A 25681-nucleotide genomic window follows, 5' to 3' on the forward strand; every position below is an offset into this window, starting at 1 on the left:
GATAGCAGGTATAGTAGGGAGAGATGGTGCCTATAGTAACAGTGGATAATAGTCTCTGGGAAGGGAGTGTGACTGTGGGATAGCAGGTATAGTAGGGAGAGATGGTGCCTATAGTAACAGTGGATAATAGTCTCTGGGAAGGGAGTGTGACTGTGGGATAGCAGGTATAGTAGGGAGAGATGGTGTCTATAGTAACAGTGGCATAATAGTCTCTGGGAAGGGAGTGTGACTGTGGGATAGCAGGTATAGTAGGAGAGATGGAGCCTATAGTAACAGTGGATAATAGTCTCTGGGAAGGGACTGTGACTGTGGGATAACAGGTATAGTAGGGAGAGATGGTGTCTATAGTAACAGTGGCATAATAGTCTCTGGGAAGGGAGTGTGACTGTGGGATAGCAGGTATAGTAGGGAGAGATGGTTATTCCCCCTGTACTAAGCACAATTCAGCAGGAACAGCCCCTAAATTTGCTCATAGTCTGTACAGAGATGATCCCTTAAAGCTATTGCAGCATAAGTATTCCCTGTACTAAGAAACGTTGGACCATACGGATATTTTAGCAGAACCCCACTTTGCATGTACTTGTTCGCTGGAGCACAAAGGGAGACTACTCAATGCTAATAGGTATCATCTATTCCTGACAGCAGCCTCTGCTTTTCATTATTATCAGAGCAGTTTGTGAGAACACTTTGTCCTTCAAGGATAATTAGAGTCCAAACCTGCAGCCAGAATGTCGCTTACATGATTCTGCAAACAAGTTGCAGAAGGATCAGTAGATAGGGAACGCTGAAAACTGATGACCTGGAAACTCAAATAGTTGTACTTTTTGCTATACTCATAAGACCAGTCCTTTACTTACATTGTTAAAAATTAAATTATATATGTTATAACTGAATTATACCATCTAGCATCCCTTGATAGCCACCAAAGTCCAACTGCATCTCATATTTAACTCTTCTACTCTGCTTGCATAGAAAAGATTCTTGTTCTTTTTACAAAGCAGCAGTCCTGTCCTGCTTTATGGCAGCTGAGATTCTAGCTATCTGTATAACAGAACATTCTGTCCCAGTGGCTGCACAGATCCTATCTGATCCCCATTGTAAGCAGCAGTCCTGTCCTGCTTTATGGCAGCTGAGATTCTAGCTATCTGTATAACAGAACATTCTGTCCCAGTGGCTGCACAGATCCTATCTGATCCCCATTGTAAGCAGCAGTCCTGTCCTGCTTTATGGCAGCTGAGATTCTAGCTATCTGTATAACAGAACATTCTGTCCCAGTGGCTGCACAGATCCTATCTGATCCCCATTGTAAGCAGCAGTCCTGTCCTGCTTTATGGCAGCTGAGATTCTAGCTATCTGTATAACAGAACATCTGTCCCAGTGGCTGCACAGATCCTATCTGATCCCCATTGTAAGCAGCAGTCCTGTCCTGCTTTATGGCAGCTGAGATTCTAGCTATCTGTATAACAGAACATTCTGTCCCAGTGGCTGCACAGATCCTATCTGATCCCCATTGTAAGCAGCAGTCCTGTCCTGCTTTATGGCAGCTGAGATTCTAGCTATCTGTATAACAGAACATTCTGTCCCAGTGGCTGCACAGATCCTATCTGATCCCCATTGTAAGCAGCAGTCCTGTCCTGCTTTATGGCAGCTGAGATTCTAGCTATCTGTATAACAGAACATTCTGTCCCAGTGCCTCACCTAATCCCTAATGTCATTCAGGAGTGTAGCATGAAAGTAATGGGGTGTTAGTGTAGCATGAAATTGCCCAAAAAGACCAATTTCCAATATTCATTAGTAAGTACATTATCTTTCATTGCTTGATGGAACAGCGCTTTGACTACAAATTTCCTGTGGAACACAGCGGAAGAGATTGGGGTTACACTGGTCCCTTGGTTAAACACTCACTACCTATCTGATCATTTGTAGTAATATCTCACCCCCATTCCATGTCCCCTAGAAAAGAGGAGCCATGGGATTCCTTGTTTGATGATGATGATCTATGGCTTAATTTGGTCTCTAGACTCTTCCAGGAGGGGACACATGCAATTTCCAAGGCTGTTAGTTCCTTTCATGTTGCAATGGATCAATTTACAGCAAACTCAGGAGAAGGTATTAGAGTATTAGAGTCCTATGTAGGGAATACTGAGCACTTTGCTACTTGTGTCACAGTCAGCAGGAATAGTGAAAGCTTGAGAAAATGGGGTAATAAGCACATTACAAATGCTCTACAAGCCCAATATCTGGTTGTTCTCCATCTTACTCCATCTTGCCCTACAGTCTCCATCTTACTCCACAGTTTCCATCTTACTCCACAGTTTCCATCTTGCCCTACAGTCTCCATCTTATTCCACAGTTTCCATCTTGCCCTACAGTCTCCATCTTACTCCACAGTTTCCATCTTACTCCACAGTTTCCATCTTGCCCTACAGTCTCCATCTTATTCCACAGTTTCCATCTTGCCCTACAGTCTCCATCTTACTCCACAGTTTCCATCTTATTCCACAGTTTCCATCTTGCCCTACAGTCTCCATCTTACTCCACAGTTTCCATCTTGCCATACAGTCTTCATTTTACTCCACAGTTTCCATCTTGCCCTACAGACTTCATCTTACTCCACAGTTTCCATCTTGTCCTACAGTCTCCATCTTATTCCACAGTTTCCATCTTACTCCACAGTTTCCATCTTGCCCTACAGTCTCCATCTTACTCCACAGTTTCCATCTTACTCCACAGTTTCCATCTTGCCCTACAGTCTCCATCTTATTCCACAGTTTCCATCTTGCCCTACAGTCTCCATCTTACTCCACAGTTTCCATCTTATTCCACAGTTTCCATCTTGCCCTACAGTCTCCATCTTACTCCACAGTTTCCATCTTGCCATACAGTCTTCATTTTACTCCACAGTTTCCATCTTGCCCTACAGACTTCATCTTACTCCACAGTTTCCATCTTGCCCTACAGTCTCCATCTTATTCCACAGTTTCCATCTTGCCCTACAGTCTCCATCTTACTCCACAGTTTCCATCTTATTCCACAGTTTCCATCTTGCCCTACAGTCTCCATCTTACTCCACAGTTTCCATCTTGCCATACAGTCTTCATTTTACTCCACAGTTTCCATCTTGCCCTACAGACTTCATCTTACTCCACAGTTTCCATCTTGTCCTACAGTCTCCATCTTACTCCACAGTTTCCATCTTGCCATACAGTCTTCATTTTACTCCACAGTTTCCATCTTGTCCTACAGTCTTTATCTTACTCCACAGTTTCCATCTTGCCCTACAGACTTCATCTTACTCCACAGTTTCCATCTTGTCCTGCAGTCTCCACATTTACACTGTTTCCATCTTGCCCTACAGTCTCCATCTTACTCCACAGTTTCCATCTTGCCCTACAGTCTCCATCTTACTCCACAGTTTCCATCTTGCCCTACAGTCTTCATCGTACTCCACAGTTTCCATCTTGTCCTACAGTCTCCATCTTGCTCCACAGTTTCCATCTTGCCCTACAGACTTCATCTTACTCCACAGTCTTCATCTTGCCCTACAGTCTCCACCTTACTCCAGTTTCCATCTTGCCCTACAGTCTCCATCTTACTCCGCAGTCTTCATTTTGCCCTGCAGTCTCCATCTTACTCGACAGTTTCTATCTTGCCCTACAGTCTCCATCTTACTACATAGTTTCCATCTTGTCCTACATTCTCCATCTTACTCCTCAGTCTCCATCTTGTCCAACAGTCTCTACATTTCTCCATGGTCTCCAACGTTTTCTATAGTTTTCACCGTATTTCACAACCTCCCTTTTGCCCTACAGTCTCCATGTTAATTCACAGTCTTCATCTTGTCCTACATTACAAAATACTAAATATTTTTTTTACAAAATACAGCAGCTATAACTTATTACCTTAAGAGCTTGTAATCTTCACTATGGCTACAAAATCTCCACAATCCTCAGGGTACGACAATGGCCCAATAGTTGCACATTTCTCTGGGTACCACATCTACACAATACTCATTATGGTGTGACACCTGCACAATACTCATTATGGTGTGACACCTGCACAATCTTCAGGGTATGGCACCGGCACAGTCTTCAGCTGTAGTCCGCCTCCCAAAAAATTCCCCTTTGCTGAATATGAAATATCTCTGTATTTATTATTCATCTGTATTTTTTTGCCGAGCGTAAGGTCTGAGCTTGGCCCTGGTGCCGCAGGTTGCACTATTAATATTTCACATTTCTTCTAGAAAATCTCCTTGATGTGAGAGGAGCAACGTTTGCTGTGTAAAACAGGTGCTTGGCCATTAAATCGCTATATAGGAATATTGCAGTGATCTCTCAGCAAACCCAATGCAAGTGCTCTGGGGCCTGCAACATCTTTTATTACTCACACAAAGCCCCAAATCTGTAACCCTAAGGATTTACCTCCTGCTCTCGGGTAATTACTCTGCTTTGAGAAAGCCAACGGGATGACTCATAGCATTAAAGGGGAAGTTCACCTCTCAGGCAGACAGCATTAATCTACAATGTGCACTTATACGTTCAGCAGCTCTCAGGCTCGGAATTTCAACTGCTATCTGGATACTAGGGATCAAAGTAGTAGCAGTTTGAAAGTCAGAATGAACCATGAATAGAAGATGGTCCATCTAGCACCCCTGCCCCCCAACTACTCATTCACATCCCTGTCTTACAAAAAACATCTCCGTCACCACCTTCATGGAGCTTAACATTCACTTTGCTCCTGTCTGCTCCCTCACTCTCTGATTGCACCTTTCCAACAACAGCACCCCTGCACCCCTTTAAGGACCCATAAGACACCCCTGCTTGAGTCATCAATTCCGAAATGTGCTCCTCCCCCTGCACTTAAATTTAGTGCTGGTTTGAGGAGACCTGTGGATGCCATGTTATGCCACTGCCTTTCAGCCCATGTGTTCTTTGGTTGCTAGGGTCAGTGACCCCCAAAACCAGGGATTTTCCACATGCAGGCTGGAAAGAGTGCTGTATTTTGGTCTGGTGCTGCCCTAAGCGCACCCATCAACAAACCCCAATGTGCATGTACAGTTAGCAACGTAATGTGTGGTAGGAAGTGACATCATCTGCATGTGCATGACATCACTTTCTAACTCCTCTGCTGCTTTTATTTCCATATAGATGTAGGAAGTGACATCATCTACAGTACATGTGCATGACATCACTTTCTAACTCCTCTGCTGCTTTTATTTCCATATAGAGGACCTATATGGAAAAAAAAGCAGCAGAGGAGTTAGAAAGTGATGTCATGCACATGTAGATGATGTCACTTCCTGCCATGTCTGGAAATTAGGCTGAGTAGGAAGAATAATAATTCAAAACGATACAAAATAAATGAGGTTCAGCTGAAAGTTGGCTTAGAACAGGTCCTTCCATAACGTACTGAAAGTTATTTTAAGGTTGAATTCTCCATTAAGCAGTAATGTTAAACACATGAGATCAGACATGGGGCCCTTTTGAGTAACATGAGATCCCTGAAACGTTGCCCATAGCTGGGTTACACCATATAAACAGGAGGATTCACACAAGCTAATTATATGGCAATTGAAACTTTAGTACAAGCCAATCGTTCAATGAGACGGCAGCACTAATGAGCCGAGAGTTCTGAACTGGGGGTTAACCCTGCGTAGCTGTGTACAAAAAAATAAATGAGATTGATGAAAATAATCCATCTTATTGAATAAACCTTATCCTGTTCATAAGTGATTGCATCCAATATATAATCCTCATTAAATTCATAGCACTCCTCCCTCCCCAGGCGCGAGTATCAATCTCGCCGCTACCTTGCTGCACTCGCTGCCGTAATATTAATTGATATCATCATTTATTTATGGGGAGTAGCACGATGGGAAGGAGACGAGATGCAAATATTGGCAAAAATACAAATTTCAGCTCACTGGGGGTCATTTATCATTCAGCCGTAACCCTCATTCAGCTGTGCCACACCCCCTTTTTTTTACCCAGAATCCTGCCTGTTTGCAGTTGCCTGAAGCTATTGATAATATGAGAATATACATGCAGGGAGCTCACGAGAGGCTCTTCAGGGTCGGTGGGGGTGCTGGGAGTTATAGGTTGACAACAGCTGGGAGGAAAGAAAAATCAACATTTTTAATTTAATAATCTGGGTTCCAGAGTATTTCTGCATTACCAGGGCCTACTTGCTACTAATTCCAGCCTTTACACTGCTTTAGGGGGACTGGAGGGCAGGCAGCAAATAAGGTCCTTTCCCAGCAGATGTATTAGAGCTCACTCAAATAACTGATTCCAGTACAAACAAAATCTAACAAAATAACTGCCTTTTGCACAAATCCTGCATGTAAAGAGACATGATGTCTGGTGAGTTTAATAGAATGAGCTCTAATACATCTTCTAGGCAAAAGGAGCCCCTATCAGATATATTGGATCTAACTGTCAGTTAATATCTGACACCCAACTGCTGCATGAAGAGAGAATGAAGAGAAACAGATGCTGAGAGAGGAATAGTGAAGAAGATAAACTTGATTAGTTCAGAAACAGGACAGAGTTTTTAATTGATTATATTTAGAAATGTCAGTATGCTGAAGCTTATATTACATTTATCATTTTCGTGATAGTTCCCCTTTAAGTTATTTAGCTTTTTATTCAGCAGCTCTCCAATTTGCAATTTCAGCCATCTGGTTGCTAGGGTCCATATTTATTCTAGCAACCATGCATTGATTTGAACAAGAGACTGGAATATGAATAGGAGAGGCCTGGATAGAAAGACGAGGAATAAAAAATAGCAATAACAATAAATGTGTAGCCTTACAGAGCGTTTGTTTTTTTTACATGGGGTCAGTGACCCCCTCCCACTTGAAAGCTGGAAAAAGCCAGAAGAAGGCGGCAAATGATTAAAAAAAACTAAAACAAACATAAATAATGAAGACCAATTGAACAGTTGCTTAGAATAGGCTATTACCCAAAGTGGCTATAACACACTAAAAGTTAATTTAAAGGTGAACCAACCCTTTAAAGCAGAAGGATTGTCCCTTGCCCACCCAACAACTATTATTAAATATGTTAAATGTGGTGCAAAATAGATTTTTGCAGATACGCTTCTACTGAAGCAGGATTCATGTTTCTGCTCTAATTTAAATTAATTCAATGCCCCGTGTGACCTCTGATGCACCACTGGCACAATGGAAAAATACTGGCGCATTTAACATAGAGATGGGCACATAAAACATAGAGATGGGCACATATAACATAGAGTTGGGCACATATAACATAGAGATGGGCACATATAACATAGAGATGGGCACATATAACATAGAGATGGGCACATATAACATGGAGAAGGGCACATATAACATAGAGATGGGCACATATAACATAGAGATGGGCACATATAACATAGAGATGGGCACATATTACATGGAGATGGGCACATATAACATAGAGATGGGCACATATAACATGGATGGGCACATATAACATAGAGATGGGCACATATAACATAGAGATGGGCACATATAACATGGATGGGCACATATAACATAGAGATGGGCACATATAACATGGATGGGCACATATAACATAGAGATGGGCACATATAACATAGAGATGGGCACATATAACATAGAGATGGGCACATATAACATAGAGATGGGCACATATAACATAGAGATGGGCACATATAACATAGAGATGGGCATAAATAACATAGAGATGGGCACATATAACATAGAGATGGGCATAAATAACATAGAGATGGGCACATATAACATAGAGATGGGCACATATAACATAGAGATGGGCACATATAACATAGAGATGGGCACATATAACATAGGGATGGGCACATATAACATGGAGATGGGTACATATAACACAGAGATGGGCACATATAACATAGAGATGGGCACATATAACATAGAGATGGGCACATATAATATAGAGATGGGCATAAATAACATAGAGATGGGCACATATAACATAGAGATGGGCACATATAACATGGAGATGGGCACATACAGCGGCAGAACTACCGGGGGAGCAGGGGTGCAAGCGGGCCAGGGCCCGCACCCCCTCAGGGCCCCCCAGCAGCCCGCGCGCCACTGACAAATGCAGCCAAATGCGTACCTCTAGTGACGCTACTGGGCACATATAACATAGAGATGGATCCCGATGATTTTCACTTTAAGTTTAAGGGCACAAAGCTTTCCGTAAAGCATCTGGCTTAATTGGGTTGGCACTGGGGGGGCCAGTGAGACCAAGGAAAGTGAGGGGACCCCTGGAAAATCAAATGGGGGGGCAATGACAATGGGCGACAATCACTTTGTCTGTAAGGGGCTGCAGTGCATGAGACTGTGAGTAGCACATTGTTAAACAGAGGCTTTAGCAGAGCAGGTAGTAACCCTTTCAACACTTTCCTCTTGTATCTGTCATTTTCTTTTTTTATGGCAGTGAAATCTATATTAACTCTGCAGGTTTCTGTATCAGCAGCAGATGATCATGTTCTTCTATCTGACAACAAAAGTTTTTAATTCGATATGGGCACCGATCCCATCAGCTTCGTCACTACACAAGCGGCGTTGCAGTTGGACGCCCTACAAGTACTAATTGGATCCAGTGCGTCTAACAGACAGATACACGGCCCCCTATGAAGCTCCTGTAATGGATTCTCTGAGAACAGGGTAAATATGCCTGCAGCGTCCCCCGGGGAGAATAAATGACACTTAGAGGAACATGAAAGTGCTACATTGTATCTATAGGGGGCTCATGCTTCTTTGATCCGCTCCTTCATCCCCTGGGAATAGCACGGCCTTCCTGGAAAGGTTAACAGACCGACGAGCAGAAAAGTGCAAAATAGTAAGCGGCCACTGAAAAAGAATGTATATACTTTATACATATGTATTATATATTATATGTATCTAAACAACCACTATAACCATAGACTGCTCCTGCTGAATTGTGTTTATGGACATTTCCAAGTGGATCAATTCTCCATCCAACAAAGGGCAAATCCTTTCCTGTTCCTCAAAGAGATAAGGCACCTATCTAGTGTTACCAACCCCTATTTCTGTAGGGAAATGAGAGAGAGCAGACAGTAACCCTTCCAACACTTTCCTCTTGTCTCTATATATTAGGTACCTATCTAGTGTTACCAACCCCTATTTCTGTAGGGAAATGAGAGAGAGCAGACAGTAACCCTTCCAACACTTTCCTCTTGTCTCTATATTAGGTACCTATCTAGTGTTACCAACCCCTATTTCTGTAGGGAAATGAAAGAGAGCAGACAGTAACCCTTCCAACACTTTCCTCTTGTCTCTATATATTAGGTACCTATCTAGTGCTACCAATCCCTATTTCTGTAGGGAAATGAGAGAGAGCAGACAGTAACCCTTCCAACACTTTCCTCTTGTCTCTATATATTAGGTACCTATCTAGTGCTACCAATCCCTATTTCTGTAGGGAAATGAGAGCAGAGCAGACAGTAACCCTTCCAACACTTTCCTCTTGTCTCTATATATTAGGTACCTATCTAGTGCTACCAATCCCTATTTCTGTAGGGAAATGAGAGAGAGCAGACAGTAACCCTTCCAACACTTTCCTCTTGTCTCTATATATTAGGTACCTATCTAGTGTTACCAATCCCTATTTCTGTAGGGAAATGAGAGAGAGCAGACAGTAACCCTTCCAACACTTTCCTCTTGTCTCTATATATTAGGTACCTATCTAGTGCTACCAATCCCTATTTCTGTAGGGAAATGAGAGCAGAGCAGACAGTAACCCTTCCAACACTTTCCTCTTGTCTCTCTCTGTAACATAGTAACATAGTAAGTTAGGTGGGATAAATGTGTCCCCTCATTGGCTTTTTTCAAATTCTCTCCCTTGGAGGAACAGTAAAGGGGTTGTCCTTTGTTGAATGGAGAATGAATCCACTGGGAAACGTCCTCCTTAATCCTGGAGATGACTTCAATTGATCTGCCATTGGCTCCCTCTGCATTGGGTGCTATGGATACTGGGGAAACCAATTAATTTAGCACTGCTGGGGCCTGGTGATTAATTAGAACCCCTGCAAGATGAGGATTAGTGACCAAGAAATAGCTTAAAGCCAGCAGGATGGGCAGCAAATATATAATAGTTTTAGTATTTGCAAGCATGTGGCGGGGGAGGGGGGTTTGCGGGTGGGGGCAGCTATGAGCGTTGGGCCCCTCTGAATATTTTTTGGTGGGGGGTCCGGCGTACTCTAGTTATGCCAATGATTGCCATTTGTCCATATTATAACCCTACAGTCTTCCTATTTCCCCATTGTGACTGTATCTTATCCTAATGTCCCAATTTTGTGCTACTGTTTCCTGATTGCCCTGTTGTTGCCTTCTTCTTCTACTGTCACCATGTTGCCTGAGTATCTTGACCTTATTTTACTACCACTTTCCTCCCCTGCTGTCTCCATCTTTCCCTATTCTTCCCAATTTACCATAATGTCTTCTTATAGCCCTACTTTCTCCATCTTTCCCTATTCTTCCCAATTTACTCTACTGTCTTCCCATAGCCATACTGTCTCCATCTTCCCTATTCTTCCCAATTTACCCTACTGTCTTCCTATAGCCCTATTGTCTTCATCTTTCCCTATTCTTCCCAATTTACCCTAATGTCTTCCTATAGCCCTACTGTCTCCATCTTTCCCTATTCTTCCCAATTTACCCTACTGTCTTCCTATAGCCCTACTGTCTCCATCTTTCCCTATTTTTCCCAATTTACCCTACTGTCTTCCCATAGCCCTATTGTCTCCATCTTTCCCAATTCTTCCCAATTTACCCTACTGTCTTCCCATAGCCCTACTGTCTCCATCTTTCCCTATTCTTCCCAATTTACCCTACTGTCTTCCCATAGCCCTACTGTCTCCATCTTTCCCTATTCTTCCCAATTTACCCTACTGTCTTCCTATAGTCCTACTGTCTCCATCTTTCCCTATTCTTCCCAATTTACCCTACTGTCTTCCCATAGCCCTATTGTCTCCATCTTTCCCTATTCTTCCCAATTTACCCTACTGTCTTCCTATAGTCCTACTGTCTCCATATTTCTGTATGGTCTTCATATTGCCCTAGTGTCACAATCTTGCCCCACAGTCATCATCTTTCCTTACTATACTGGGTTATAGTTTTTGTTTTTACTATGCAGAAATAAATATTATTTTGGGGACCTCATAAACAGGACCTGATCTCACTCCTCTCTGGAATCCTTGCCCTGTGGCCCCGCTGTTATAATCTCACACAAGGCAAAGTGCTTATTGGTTTAACTGTTTGTGTTGCCTTTGTGCTTGATCTTCTCATCCATCTCCCGGGCCTGCTGTCGGCAATATGTATAATGACAACCCAACATCATTATTATATCGCTCATTATCATTATTTGCTCGGCAGGGGCCCTGTCTCTTATCCTGACTGGGGGGTGGGAGGATATATAACGATCGGCACGTTGGGATAACAAGGAATATGGATGTTTGTGCCTTTGGATTTGTAGGAGTCCTGACCTGTGCCCTTTGCTGAATTATCTGTCGCTCATAGACATGGGGGTCATTATAAAGGGGATCCTGGTGCTGCGAGGATCAATCATTTGCTGCTTTCTCTAACTCACTTCCTCTTGTCCATACAGTGTAAATCATATATTCCAGGGCTGCTCTTATTGGTACTTTAGTTATTAAGAAATGTCATTGAATGCAGTATTTGTTTCTCCTGTTCTGACTCATGAATCAATGTAACAGGAGTCCGTATGTAGATTCTGCTACATCGTTTCAGGAGTCTGAAACATAAACAATAACTTCCCCAGGGGGGAAGAGGGAAACTGACATAAATAAGGCAAAAATAAAATGTAGAACAGCTGAATTTTCTGCAGTCCTCGCTTGTCAATCACTGTCACCCATTAAAGGGGAAGGCGTCTGCAGCCGGTGGAGATCAGTCAGAAGTGACATATGGTCGGAGAATTCTCAAATGAAAAATCTTTCCGGGCAGATGATATTGACCCATTTACATTCAATACAAGTTATTCAAAGGAGCAAAAACAAGGGACCTGCGAGCGCATCAATCATGTTCCGAATCGGCCGTCTCGTTTCGCAATCGAGGTGAATTCAGTTGCTCTTTTAAAGGGGAACTAACACTACCAAACAAATTAGAGTGTTAGCTCTGGTGTCATAAGAAATCCGTACCCAATATATGTGGGTTGTTGCACACAAACACACACGTCCCCCATTCATTTATATTCAGATACGACATATGGATTGAAATTCGCTCCTGAACTGACATACGGCTCATGCACTTTGCATCTTTGTTTGCAGCACATTTACAGGGAAGATTCCAGAAGCAAAAAAAAGTCTTTTAAAGGAGAATTAAACCCTAAAAATTAAAATGGCTCAAAATGCTGTATTTTATATACTAAACTTACTGTCCAGCCCAAAAGCTTGGCAGTCCTATAGCAGTAATGATCCAGGCCTTCTACAGCAGCTCCCCATTTTGGATTTTGTTTGGCCATCTTTTGTGTGTCAGTGGCACTGCACATGCTCAGTGAGCTCTGGGCTGCTAATGAGAAGCTGAACTTATAGGTCACGGGAAATCATCAAGAGGTTCATATAGAAGCTGATGCTACAGGGCTGATTATTTAATTCTGATACAAACTGCACTGATTTCTATGCTGCCATGTAATGAGAATCTGAATTTAAGGGGTTGTTCACTTTTGAGTTAACTTTTAGTATGACGTAGAGTTTGATATTCTGAGACAATTTGCTATTGGTTTTCATTTTTTTTTATTTGTGGTTTTCGAGTTATTTAGCTTTTTATGCAACAGCTCTCCGGATTGCTATTTAAGCAATCTGGTTTCTAGGATCCAAATGACCCTAGCAACCATTCCCTGATTTGAATAAGAGAGTGGAATATGAATAGGGAAGAAGCTGATTAGAAAGGTGAGTAATAAAAAAGAGCGATAATAGATCATTTGTAGCTTTACAGAGCATTTGTTTTTAGATGGGTCAGTGACCGCCCAATTAAAAACGGGAAAGAATTAGAAGAAAATGGCAAATAATTAAAAAAAACATAAAGAATAAATAATGAAGACCAATTGAAAATTTGCTTAGAATTGGCTGTTCGATAACATACTAAAAGTTAACTGAAAGGTGAACCACCCCTTTAATTGCTAATCTATATCATATATATCATATATATATATCATATATTGTGACTGTTATATTGTGTATGTACAGTATATCGTGTGTTTGTCTCTAGTGACAGCAGCCCAGACCATTTGCTGTTAATCCTCAGAGCTACTGGGTGTAGTTATTGTGTAGAATCCTAGTTTTAAGATTTAGTTCCCCTTTAATCCTAATCAACGCTCAACAGCCGTGTTTCTGTTGCCGTGATAATAAAATTCAATTGATTTTCTAACAAACCTTTACACATCCGGACACTTTAGCGATGCTAAGAATTCCGGTGCCACCAGCCATCGTCCTTGGCCAAAGAGCAGATTATTGAACTGATGACACAGTTACTAATTGGCTCATTGACGTTCTACTGACTCAGACTCTTTTATCAGGTAAAAAACTCCTGAATTATGTATCAGCTTTAGACTCCAGAGATGTGGTTAGTTAGGGTTTCGACTGGCAAACCTCAAAGTAATTCGGCGGAGCTCAAATAAGAGTCAGACGGGGCCTACTGCTGAATGGCTCCAAGGGGAACCATCTCTCCATGCAGAAGTACTTTAAAATCACAGAGAAGTGGATTCAATACAGAACTAGACACTGTGTACAGCTCATGGAAGCCAGGGTTATATTAAGTGCTGGCAATGGGTTTGGGGTAGCAGTAGGGGGCAGTGATTGAAGGGAAGGGTGCACCCCCAAAGAGGATCTCCAGCTTTCCCAGAGGAGGAACCAACTTACTAGGGACTTGTTTGGCTTATTGAGCAGCAAAGGAGCAATGTGAGAAGAGTAACGGTCAAGGATGAGCTTAAACTTGGAACCCACCATGAAACAAGGAACCATAACCATTTTTAAAGGAGAAGGAAAGGCCTATTTACTTGCGGTGCCAAAAGTTAGGCACCCCAAGTGATTATATATACTTACCTGAAACCCCAGGCTGGTGCTCCTATCAGGAGAAAACTGCTCCAATCCGGGGGTTATTCCAGGGAAGAGATCAGCTTCCGGCTTCTTCTTTATTTGAATTTCCGGGGGGAAGAGGCATGCACAGTAGAATGAGATAGCAACTTCTTTGTTAAAATTCGGTTTTCCGCAGTATTACGCATGTAAAAACATTGAAGGAAGAAAAGCCAGAAGAGGATCGCTCCGTGATGTTCATTGGTATGAACCCCGGACCTGTGCAGTTTTCTGCTGATAGGAGCACCGGCCCAGGATTTCAGGTAAGTATCAGTGATGGGTGAATTTCTCTTGAAAGATTTGTGAAACTCGAATTTTGAAAACCGCATCAATTTTGATCCTTACGTCAATTCATGTCAATGTTGACGCCGGCGTTAAAGTCAATGGGCGTCCGAATAGTGTTGACGCGCTATGGTTTGGACGCGAGTGACTGTTCCAGCGTTCATCCAAAATTCTTTGGCAAATTCATTCACCCATCACTACTAAGTATATATAATAGGGATGAACTATTTTGGATTCGGCCGAACCCCCAAATCCTTTGCGAAAGATTCGGCCGAATACCGAACCTAATCTGAATCCTAATTTGCATATGCAAATTAGGGGTGAGAATGAGAAAACGATTTTATTTCCTTGTTTTGTGACAAAAAGTCACGCAATTTCCCTCTCTGAACCTAATTTGCATATGCAAATTAGCATATGCATATGCAAATTAGGATTCGTTAGGCTGGGCAGAAGGAATCGGCCGAATCCGAATCCTGCTGAAAAAGCCAGAATCCCGAACCAAATCCTGGATTTAGTGCATCCCTAATATATAATCACTTAACACTTAACACAGAAATTCAGCCTTTCCTTTTTCCTTTAGGGCAGAGACACATGCTCAGATTCGGGGAGATTTAGTCGCCTCTTCCTCGTGAGGCAACCTCAGGCAACTTCTGAAAAGGAAGCGCACGGATTGCCATGCCACCAGCAATTTACATTCTAGCCGGCGGGAAGGCAGGGGAGGCAGTTCGCCTGAAGAAGAGGAGATTTGTCTCTGGGTGGCTAATCTCCCTGAATCTGACCGTGTGTCTCTGCCCTTAAAGAGACTCTGCTGCCACAGTGCTTAAGAGAATGTCATACCTCCCAACTGTCCCCTTTTTCATGGGACAGCTCAGCCCGCAGATGTTACTGAAATGTCCCGACTTCTCTTTGAACTCCTGCACTGAACAGCTGTGTTTCTGTTTCCATGATAATAAAATTCAATCGATTTTCTAACAAACCTTTACGGTGCCACCAGCCATCGTCCTCGGCCAAAGAGCAGATTATTGAACTGATGACACAGTTACTAATTGGCTCATTGACTTTCTCCTGACTTGGACTTTTTTATCAGGTAAAAACCTCCTGAATTATGTATCAGCTTTAGACTCCGGAGATCGCATGTGGTTAGTTAGGGTTTCGACTGGCAAACGACCTGCTATTCCTACTATAGCAGTTATAGTAGGGAGAGATGGTGTCTATAGTAACAGTGGATAATAGTCTCTGGGAAGGGAGTGTGACTGTGGGATAGCAGGTATAGTAGGGAGAGATGGTGCCTATAGTAACAGTGGGATAATAGTCTCTGGGAAGGGAGTGTGACTGTGGGATAGCAGGTATAGTAGGGAGAGATGGTGCCTATAGTAACAGTGGGATAATAGTCTCTGGGAAGGGAGTGTGACTGTGGGATAGCAGGTATAGTAGGGAGAGATGGTGTCTATAGTAACAGTGGATAATAGTCTCTGGGAAGGGAGTGTGACTGTGGGATAGCAGGTATAGTAGGGAGAGATGTGTCTATAGTAACAGTGGATAATAGTCTCTAGGAAGGGAGTGTGACTGTGGGATAGCAGGTATAGTAGGGAGAGATGTGTCTATAGTAACAGTGGATAATAGTCTCTAGGAAGGGAGTGTGACTGTGGGATAGCAGGTATAGTAGGGAGAGATGGTGCCTATAGTAACAGTGGATAATAGTCTCTGGGAAGGGAATGTGACTGTGGGATAGCAGGTATAGTAGGGAGAGATGTGTCTATAGTAACAGTGGATAATAGTCACTAGGAAGGGAGTGTGACTGTGGGATAGCAGGTATAGTAGGGAGAGATGGTGTCTATAGTAACAGTGGATAATAGTCTCTGGGAAGGGAGTGTGACTGTGGGATAGCAGGTATAGTAGGGAGAGATGGTGCCTATAGTAACAGTGGGATAATAGTCTCTGGGAAGGGAGTGTGACTGTGGGATAGCAGGTATAGTAGGGAGAGATGGTGCCTATAGTAACAGTGGGATAATAGTCTCTGGGAAGGGAGTGTGACTGTGGGATAGCAGGTATAGTAGGGAGAGATGGTGTCTATAGTAACAGTGGATAATAGTCTCTGGGAAGGGAGTGTGACTGTGGGATAGCAGGTATAGTAGGGAGAGATGTGTCTATAGTAACAGTGGATAATAGTCTCTAGGAAGGGAGTGTGACTGTGGGATAGCAGGTATAGTAGGGAGAGATGTGTCTATAGTAACAGTGGATAATAGTCTCTAGGAAGGGAGTGTGACTGTGGGATAGCAGGTATAGTAGGGAGAGATGGTGCCTATAGTAACAGTGGATAATAGTCTCTGGGAAGGGAGTGTGACTGTGGGATAGCAGGTATAGTAGGGAGAGATGTGTCTATAGTAACAGTGGATAATAGTCACTAGGAAGGGAGTGTGACTGTGGGATAGCAGGTATAGTAGGGAGAGATGGTGTCTATAGTAACAGTGGATAATAGTCTCTGGGAAGGGAGTGTGACTGTGGGATAGCAGGTATAGTAGGGAGAGATGGTGCCTATAGTAACAGTGGATAATAGTCTCTGGGAAGGGAGTGTGACTGTGGGATAGCAGGTATAGTAGGGAGAGATGGTGCCTATAGTAACAGTGGATAATAGTCTCTGGGAAGGGAGTGTGACTGTGGGATAGCAGGTATAGTAGGGAAAGATGGTGCCTATAGTAACAGTGGATAATAGTCTCTGGGAAGGGAGTGTGACTGTGGGATAGCAGGTATAGTAGGGAGAGATGTGCCTATAGTAACAGTGGATAATAGTCTCTGAGAAGGGAGTGTGACTGTGGGATAGCAGGTATAGTAGGGAGAGATGGTGCCTATAGTAACAGTGGATAATAGTCTCTGGGAAGGGAGTGTGACTGTGGGATAGCAGGTATAGTAGGGAGAGATGGTGCCTATAGTAACTGTGGGATAATAGGTGTGACAGTAGCAATTTATATAATTTAGTTCCCCAGAATCTGTTTTTCCCTGGAGCCAAATGTCATTGGCCAAGATTCTTTTGCACCACAATGATCTTTTGTCCTCAGCCAGGAAGGTCCAATGTCCCTATGGATTGGGTTTCAGATGAGGCTGATCCTACACTGGGAATAAACCTTAGTGTCAATAAGATATTTCCCAGGCTGGTGAGTCGCATGAAGCAGTGATTGATCTTTTCTATAAGATGATTTTCTCACTGAACAGGGAACTGTAGCAGAACAAACCCATAATGAATTCTTACAGTACTGAATGGTTCCCCAGCAAATACACCCGCGTGCATCGATGTGATAAGGGAGAATTGTCTATTTGCTGTTGGACTGATTTAAAGCCGAGCTCATCTTCTCTCTTTATTCTTCTTTCTTCACCATTTATACAGTTTGTGTCAGTTTCCAGCTGCCCTGGGAGGTTATTGGGGCAACTGACATTGGACTTTTGCTCTGCCTTTTATACTTTAATATTGCATTTCTAGTTTTCTATTGGTAATAGTAAGAGATGCAATTCCTGCTGCTGAAGTTACAGCTCTTTGAACTGTTTTAACTCCCAACACAACATGAACTGTTTTATCAGCAGCCAAAGCAGCAAGATAGACACCGGACCAAATTTCAGCATTTGCACAACATTAGAACTTAAAGCTGGTGATCATGATGATGCATGGAGCAGTGTTCTATGGGATCTTAGCGGGCGTGATTAAAGGGGAACTATCGCTAAAATGAAAATGTAATATAATCCTCAGCATGCTGAAATAAGACGTTTTCTAAATATAACCTATTAATACTTCTGTACCGTTTCCAAAATAATCAAGTTTATCTTCACTATTCCTCTCTCAGCATCTGTTTCTCTTCATTCTGTCTTCATGCAGCAGTTGGGTGTCATATATTAACTGACAGTTAGATCCAATATATCTTATAGGGGGGTTCATTTTGCCTAGAAGATATATTAGAGCTCACTCTATTAAACTCACCAGATGTCATGTCTCTCTACATGCAGGATTTGTGCAAAAGGCAGTTCGTTTGTTAGATTTTGTTTCTAATGGAATCAGTTATTTGAGTGAGCTCTAATTCATTTATACATATACAGGTATCTATATTACATTTTCATTCTTAGTTCCCCTTAAAACAGCAATAACACAGTTGTTAAAGGCAATATACCTGCTCTGCTTTCTACCAGTACAAATTTCCATACAATTCCATTTCATGACTGCGACTTGCCTCTCACCTTCGCTTTCCCTGCATCTCTCATAAAACAAGTCATTTCTCTGCAGAGTGGCCTTTAACGCCGGCCGTGTGTTGCGGGCTGCACAGACATCTATATAGCCATGAATCACGCTGTTGAACTGATTAGGAATCAAGCGAATTTCAGATGAAACGAGTATTAAAAGGATGTGCCTCATCACTACAGTAGATGAGTTTTCAGTTTTACCGCGAGAGTCGTATAAAACAGTTCATACGAGTATAAAACAGTTCATACGAGTATAAAACAGTTCATACGAGTATAAAACAGTTCATACGAGTATAAAACAGTTCATACGAGTATAAAACAGTTCATACGAGTATAAAACAGTTCATACGAGTGTTCCTTATCTGTTATGTGGGTTATCTTCAAAATCTATTGTATTCCCTTATCTAGTGATCTTTATGTTGTATAGTGGTGTGTGAACTTGTTTATTATTAGCCGGGAACCCCAAGGTATTTCCCTTGGAACCCAGTAGGTGGACGCAATGTCTGTATACAGTATTTTTATTATCCTTTATTTAGATAACACTAATATGTAACTTGCTATTGGTCTGTTCCTGCCCCAATGGAGCTTACAATCTGACCCATATGTCCCGCTGTGACCAGTTTCACCAGGTGCCTGTTAATGGAGTGGCTCACCTTTAAGTTAAAGGGGTTGTTCACCTTAAAATTAACTGTTCGATTGATGTAGAGAGGGATATTCTGAGACAATTTGCAATTGGTTTTCATTTTTTATTATTTGTGGTTTTTGACTTATTTAGCTTTTTATTCAGCAGCTCTGCAGTTTCAGCCATCTAGTTGCTAGGGTCCAAATTCACCTAGCAACCATGCATTGATTTGCATAAGAGACTGGAATATGAATAGGAGAGGCCTGAATAGAAAGATGAGTAATAAAAAAGTAGCACTAACAATAAATGTGTAGCCTTAGAAAGTATTTGTTTTTTTAAATGGGGTCAGTGACCCCCATTTGAAAGCTGGAAAGAATCCGAAGAATAAGGCAAATAATAAAAAAAAGATAAAAAAGAAAAAATTAGGACCAATTGAAAAATTGCTTCGAATTGACCATTCTATAACATACTAAAAGTTAACTTAAAGGAAAACCACCCCTTTAACTTATTTTATAGAATGGCTATTTCTAAGCAACTTTCCGATTGGCCTTCATTATTCATTTTTTATAGTTTTTTTTTAATCATTTGCCCTCTTCTTCTGAATCTCTACAGCTTTCAAATGGGGGGGGGGTCAATGACTCCATCTAAAAAAAAAATGCTCTCTAAGGTCTACAAATTTATAATTATGGCTACTTTTTTTTTTTAAATCATCTTTGTTGTCAGGCCCTCCCTGATTTAGATCCCAGTCTCTTATTCAAATCAGTGTATGGTTGCTAGGGGAATTCGGACCCTAGCAACCAGATTGCTGAAATTGTGGACTGGAGAGCTGCTGCTACTAAAAGTTAATTTAAAGGTGAACAACCCCCATATATATATAAACATTTTATATATATAAACATTATATATATAAATAGAGATTGAGGGATGACAATAAAGCACAGTGAAAGTTGTGCCATTGACTTTATAATGAGGGTATAGCTTTATAATCAGCACGCATTCCTCTCTAGTAATGGGCGGATTTGTCCCATTTTGTTTTGCAGAAAAAAATTCGAATTTTCAGCGAAATTCGCGAAATGGCAAAAAAAAAATGTTTTGCCGCCCGCATCAATTTTGACGGTTTTGACATGAGCAACTTTTCTGATGTGCTTCCAAAATTTTCGCCGTTGAATTTTCATGGTAGTTTCGCAAATTCATTCGCCGGTGGTGAAACGTAGAAATTTGCCCGCATTTGCGCCTGGAGAATTTATTCGCCCATCACTATTCCTCTCTATTCTTTCAACTGCTGGTTAGTAAAAGTCCCTTCTCCCAGTACCAAATGTAACATTAGTCAGTCACAGATGGAATGAAATGACGAATCACCGCCGAGCTCCACAGGAACGACAATAAAGCCCAATACATCATAATTACACTTGTCATCGGCACACGGCCGGGCAATCATCAGACCCCGGACAAAAACATTCATCATCCGCCTCTTTACCATAACACAGAATAATAATGATAATACATGCAGAATATATCAAACCTTGTCTCTGGCTTGAAAAGTTCCCTTCGTCTGAATTGGGCCAAAGGCATTGGGAATTTATTGCAGTTAGGGGCAGATTTATCAAGGGTCGAAGTGAATTCGAGGGCATTTTTAAAGTAAAAAATCTGAGATTCGAAGTCATTTTTTGGATACTTCGACTATCGAATAGGATACTGCAACTTCGAATTCGATTAGAAGTAAAATCGTTCGAATATTCCACCATTCGATAATCGAAGTACTGTCTCTTTAAAAAATCTTCAATACTTCGCCAAGTGAAACCTGCCGAAGTGCTATGTTAGCCTATGGGGACCTTCTAGAGCATTTTTTGGAAGTCGAAGTAAAATCATTTGATCGATCTCTGAAATCCTTCGATTTGAAGGATTTCATCGTTCGATCTAACGATTTTACTTCGACTGCCGGATACCCAAATTCCCTGAAAAAAAACTTCGACTTCGATATTCGTAGTCAAAGTATTTCAATTCGATGGTGGAATTCTTGAGCATTTTTGGAAGTCGAAGTAAAATCATTAGATCGATCGCTGAAATCCTTCGATTCAAAGGATTTCCTCGTTCGATCTAACGGTTTTACTTCGACCGCAGGATACCCAAATTCGCTGAAAAAAACTTCGACTTCGATATTCGTAGTCGAAGTATTTCAATTCGATGGTCGAATTTCGAAGTATTTTTAACTTTGAAATTCAACCCTTGATAAATCTGCCCCTTAGTGATGCCTTTCCGGCACAATTCCGTTTATAAAAGAACTGAGTTATTGGGTGCAATGAGTAAAATGAGGTCATTGCTACCTGAAAAGGCAGCTATGAGGTCACTGCTGCTTCAGTGATGTCACCTATGATGTCATACATGCCAAACATCTAGGAGGCAGGTCGAATTTCGAATTTGTGTGGGTTTTTTTTTAAAAGAGAAAGAAAGGTTAAAACTAAGTAAGCCTTAGTTTTAAGCCCGGAGACAAATCTCCTCTTCTTCAGGGCGACTTATCTCCCCGAACTGCCTTTGCCTGCCATCTAGAATGAAAATTCCCAGCAGGGAGGCACTTGAAACGCTTCGTTTTCTGAAGTCGCCCGAAGTCGCCTCATGAGGAAACTGCAGACGACTTGGGAAAACGAAATGCTCCAAATGCCATCCCGCCGGCGATTTTCATTCTAGCCGGCAGGAAAAGGCAGTTCGGGAAGAGATTAGTCGCTCGAAGAAGAGGAGATTTGTCGCCAGGTGACTAATCTCCTCGAATCTGCCGTGTGTCTCTGCCCTAAACCCTCAAAGTAATGCTGCTCTGAGTCCTCTGTCAAAAGAAACAGCACATTTCTTTCCTTCTATTGTGTACTCATGGGCTTCTGTATCAGACTAACTGTTTTCAGCTTAAACCTCCAGGGCTTGGGCTTGAGCATGCTCAGTTTGCTCCTCTCCCCTTCTTCCTCCTCTCACTGCTGTAATCTGAGCCCAGAGCTATGAGTGAGCAGGGAGAGACTCAGGCTGGAAATGATGTCACACCAAGCTAATATGGCAGCTGCTATCCTAAACATACAGAGAGAGCTTCTAGAGCTGTTTACTCAGGTATGGTAAAGCATTCTGCAGAATAAATATAGTGTTATAGATGCACTATTGTGGCTAATCTATTGGCAATAAAATGTCTCCGTAGCTTTCCTTCTCCTTTAACTCTATTAAATATACTCGAAATTCGTGTGCAGGTATATTTATTAAAAAAATTTAATATCTAAAACTCGCACAAATTTTACCAACTGAAAAAGTCGACTAAACTCAATTCAAGTTTTTTTCTCTGAAAAAAAAACTTGAATGTCAGGAAGGCTAGTAACATGTCCAAATTGGTCCCTGGACCTCTCCCATTGACTTATACACGAACTCGGCAGGTTGTAGGTGGCGGATAGTCGAAGTTGAACTTTTAAATGGACAGAGTTAGATAAATCTCAAAATTTGAATTTGAATTAAAACTTGAATCTGGTTTGGATGATTCACAATTCAAATTTGAAAGTTTTGCCCATAAATAAAATTTGAAAATTCTAATTGGACAGTTAATAAATCTGCCCCCTAAACAAAAATCAAAATGGATTTTGTAGAAAACCTCTTTATTGTAGAACCCTACAATAAAACATTGTTTAATGAAAGAAAAAGACATTCTGAGCCACTTTCCTAAATACATTCATTACAAATTTTCAAGGGTTCTGTGAAAGCGTCATTGTAATTAAAATCAGCGACTGTCTGTCCCGGCTGATTCCACCTCTAGAAACGGTGTCTCCCGTGTGTCTTTACAGGATTCCGCTACATTGTTTTCTATAGTACAGGTGTGAGTATCCAGAAACCTGTTATCCAGAAAGCTCCAAATAACAGGAAGGCCGTCTCCCACAAACTCTATTTCATCCAAATATTTAAAAAATGATTTCCTTTTTCTGTGTAATAATAAAACAGTCGCTTGTACTTGATCCCAACTAAGATATAATTAATCCTTATTGGAAGCAAAACCAGCCTATTGGGTTTAATTCATGTTTATGTGATGTTCTAGTAGACTTAGGGCTCTTACTGAGGAGCGGTTGTAGCTGCGCTCCCCTGCGTTCCGTTTTTCTGCGTTCAGCCGCAGGGGAGCGCAGGAATAGGCGCATTAAGGTTTTTTCCAATGGGGCTGTACTCACACAGGCGCATGTAGGTGCCGTACGCAGGTTGAGGCGCAACATGCTGCATTTTTCCTGCGTTCGGCGCCTACACGCGCCTGTGTGAGTACAGCCCCATTGAAAAAACCTTAATGCGTCTATTCCTGCGCTCCCCTGCGGCTGAACGCAGAAAAATGGAACGCAGGGGAGCGCAGCTACAACCGCTCGTCAGTAAGAGCCCTTAAGGTATGAAGATCCAAAGTACATAACGATCCCTTATCCAGAAAACCAGAAGATAACAGGTCTCATACAAATGACTACTTATAATGAATGTATATTGGATTCAACTATACTTGATTTCTAAAAATGTTAATTTTGGGTTAAACACCCTTGAAATCTTGCACCTGGCCACTAATTCAGTTACAAGCGCTCGAGAAAGAAGCAAGTGAAGTTCTCTCTACGCATGAATTGTCTCTATCAATGAAATTAACTACTTGGAGTCAACAACTCCCCTTACACAACGGAGAGATTTCACCTTTTTTTTAAAAAAATAGGAAACTTATTGTAGAAATAAAGGACTGTTCCATCCAGGTAGGTGTTAATGTAAGCTAGCCTGGAATTTAGGTGCTGGTTGCAGATGGCACTGGAAGGGTTAAGCAAGTTGTTAGCTCACATGCTCACTTACCTTTAGGTGCTACATGCAGAGACGAGTGTGGTGCCAGGGCTGGGTGGGCATGTTGTGAGCTGAGAGGCTGGCACAGGTAGTCCAAGTGTTAGGAGCCCAAGGGTTAGGAGCCCAAGTGTTAGGAGCCCAAGTGTTAGGAGTCCAAGTGATGCTTGTCCAAGAGTGATGTGACTACCCAGAGCCAGGCAGGAGGGATAGGGAGCTGCGCGGGCTGCAGATAATGCTTCTCACTGAGTAGAAGAAGAAGGAATGGGAGGAAAATGCACAATTTAAGGATGCGAGGGGGAGGGGGGCTGAGAGGGGAGATCCCATTGGGATGTGAGTGGAGCCCGTGTGGAACTGGAGATGAGAGGCAGAGATTGGAGGCAGAGATGGGAGGCAGGAGAGGAGGAGAGCAGGTCAGGAGAGGGAGGAATACACAAAGACTTGTGCTGGGAAAAGGGAGGGCACAGGGAATTTTATATGAAGGATTTAGGATCACACATGGGGAAGAGCAGGAATATCTCCTTTTGTTAGACAAAGAAGAAGAAGAAGAGCTGAATGGAGGAAGCAGTGAGGAGCTGCAGGGAGAGGACGAGCAGAGGAACAGCAGCATCTGAGCAATGAATGGGGAATGGAAAGAGCCTGTGTCATTTGGGGGTGCAGCGAGTGAATGAGAGCCCCCCTGTATCTACAGCCACACAGTCAGTACTCTATTAATAGGAGGGGGTATATAGAAGTACATTATGTGTATGGGAGAGGAGGGGGGTATGTAGAAATACAATACAAGTATAGGAGAGGGGATTATAAAGAAGAACTCCAAGTGGATCTCCCACTAATCTGTCCAGTTGCTCCGAGATCTTCTCAGTGTTCATTGTGATTTCCCTTCTCACTGATACAACAAATTTTTTTAATTCACTTGCATTTCCATTGATTTGTTCCCCTCCTGTTATTCCTTTCTGTATGTGTCATAGGATTCTAAGCTATTTCAGGCATCTTCACCCCAACTTGTCTTTTTTTATACCGTTTCCTCGATTCCCCATCCCTCCTTCCTCCTGACATTCCTACTTTCTTTCCATCTTCATTATTTTCTTTCTTTCTTTGCTTTCTTACTTTCTGCTCCCCCTTCCTCACTATTTTCCTCCAAACATTCCTTTATCCCCGTTGCTCTTCTTATTTCTAGTCTTTTCACTTCATTTCTCTTCTTACGTAACTAACTTTCCTTTAAACTACTGACTCTAAATTAATTATTTATTGTATTTATTTATTTCTACCTTTCATCCCACCATTATCTCCATCGCCTCCTTACTTCCACAGCAGCCAGCTAATCATTATTCTTTTTATTGTGCTGTATAAGTCCTACACTTATAGACTATTAAAAACTTAAGCAGAAATACAAGGGGCCCAGGTGCATTTGCATTTATCTTTCCATCTTCTCCCCTATTAGAATTCTTTCCATAGTCATTGTCCTCCTTCTTCCTTTCCATTAGGGATTCACCGAATCCAGGATTCGTTTCGGGATTTGTCCAGGATTCAGCCTTTTTCAGCAGGATTCAGATTTGGCTGAATCCTTCTGCCCGGCCAAACCGAATCCTAATTTCCTATGCAGGAATCGGATTGGTTCGA

The 25681-nt window shown here is 42.0% G+C and overlaps 1 protein-coding gene across 1 annotated transcript in view; it reads right to left on the reverse strand.

Annotated features, from left to right (window-relative positions):
* LOC108697908 (G protein-activated inward rectifier potassium channel 4-like) overlaps nucleotides 1–24708 on the reverse strand; it is a 48823-nt gene extending 24115 nt beyond the window's left edge. Inside the window, exon 1 of the mRNA XM_041571723.1 lies at nucleotides 24077–24708. The gene's annotated coding sequence lies outside the window, so the exon portion shown is untranslated. The remainder of the gene's footprint in view (nucleotides 1–24076) is intronic.
* Nucleotides 24709–25681: the final 973 nt, after the last annotated feature.

This window comes from Xenopus laevis, chromosome 7S (genome assembly GCF_017654675.1).
Source record: "Xenopus laevis strain J_2021 chromosome 7S, Xenopus_laevis_v10.1, whole genome shotgun sequence".
Classification (NCBI taxonomy): domain Eukaryota; kingdom Metazoa; phylum Chordata; class Amphibia; order Anura; family Pipidae; genus Xenopus; species Xenopus laevis.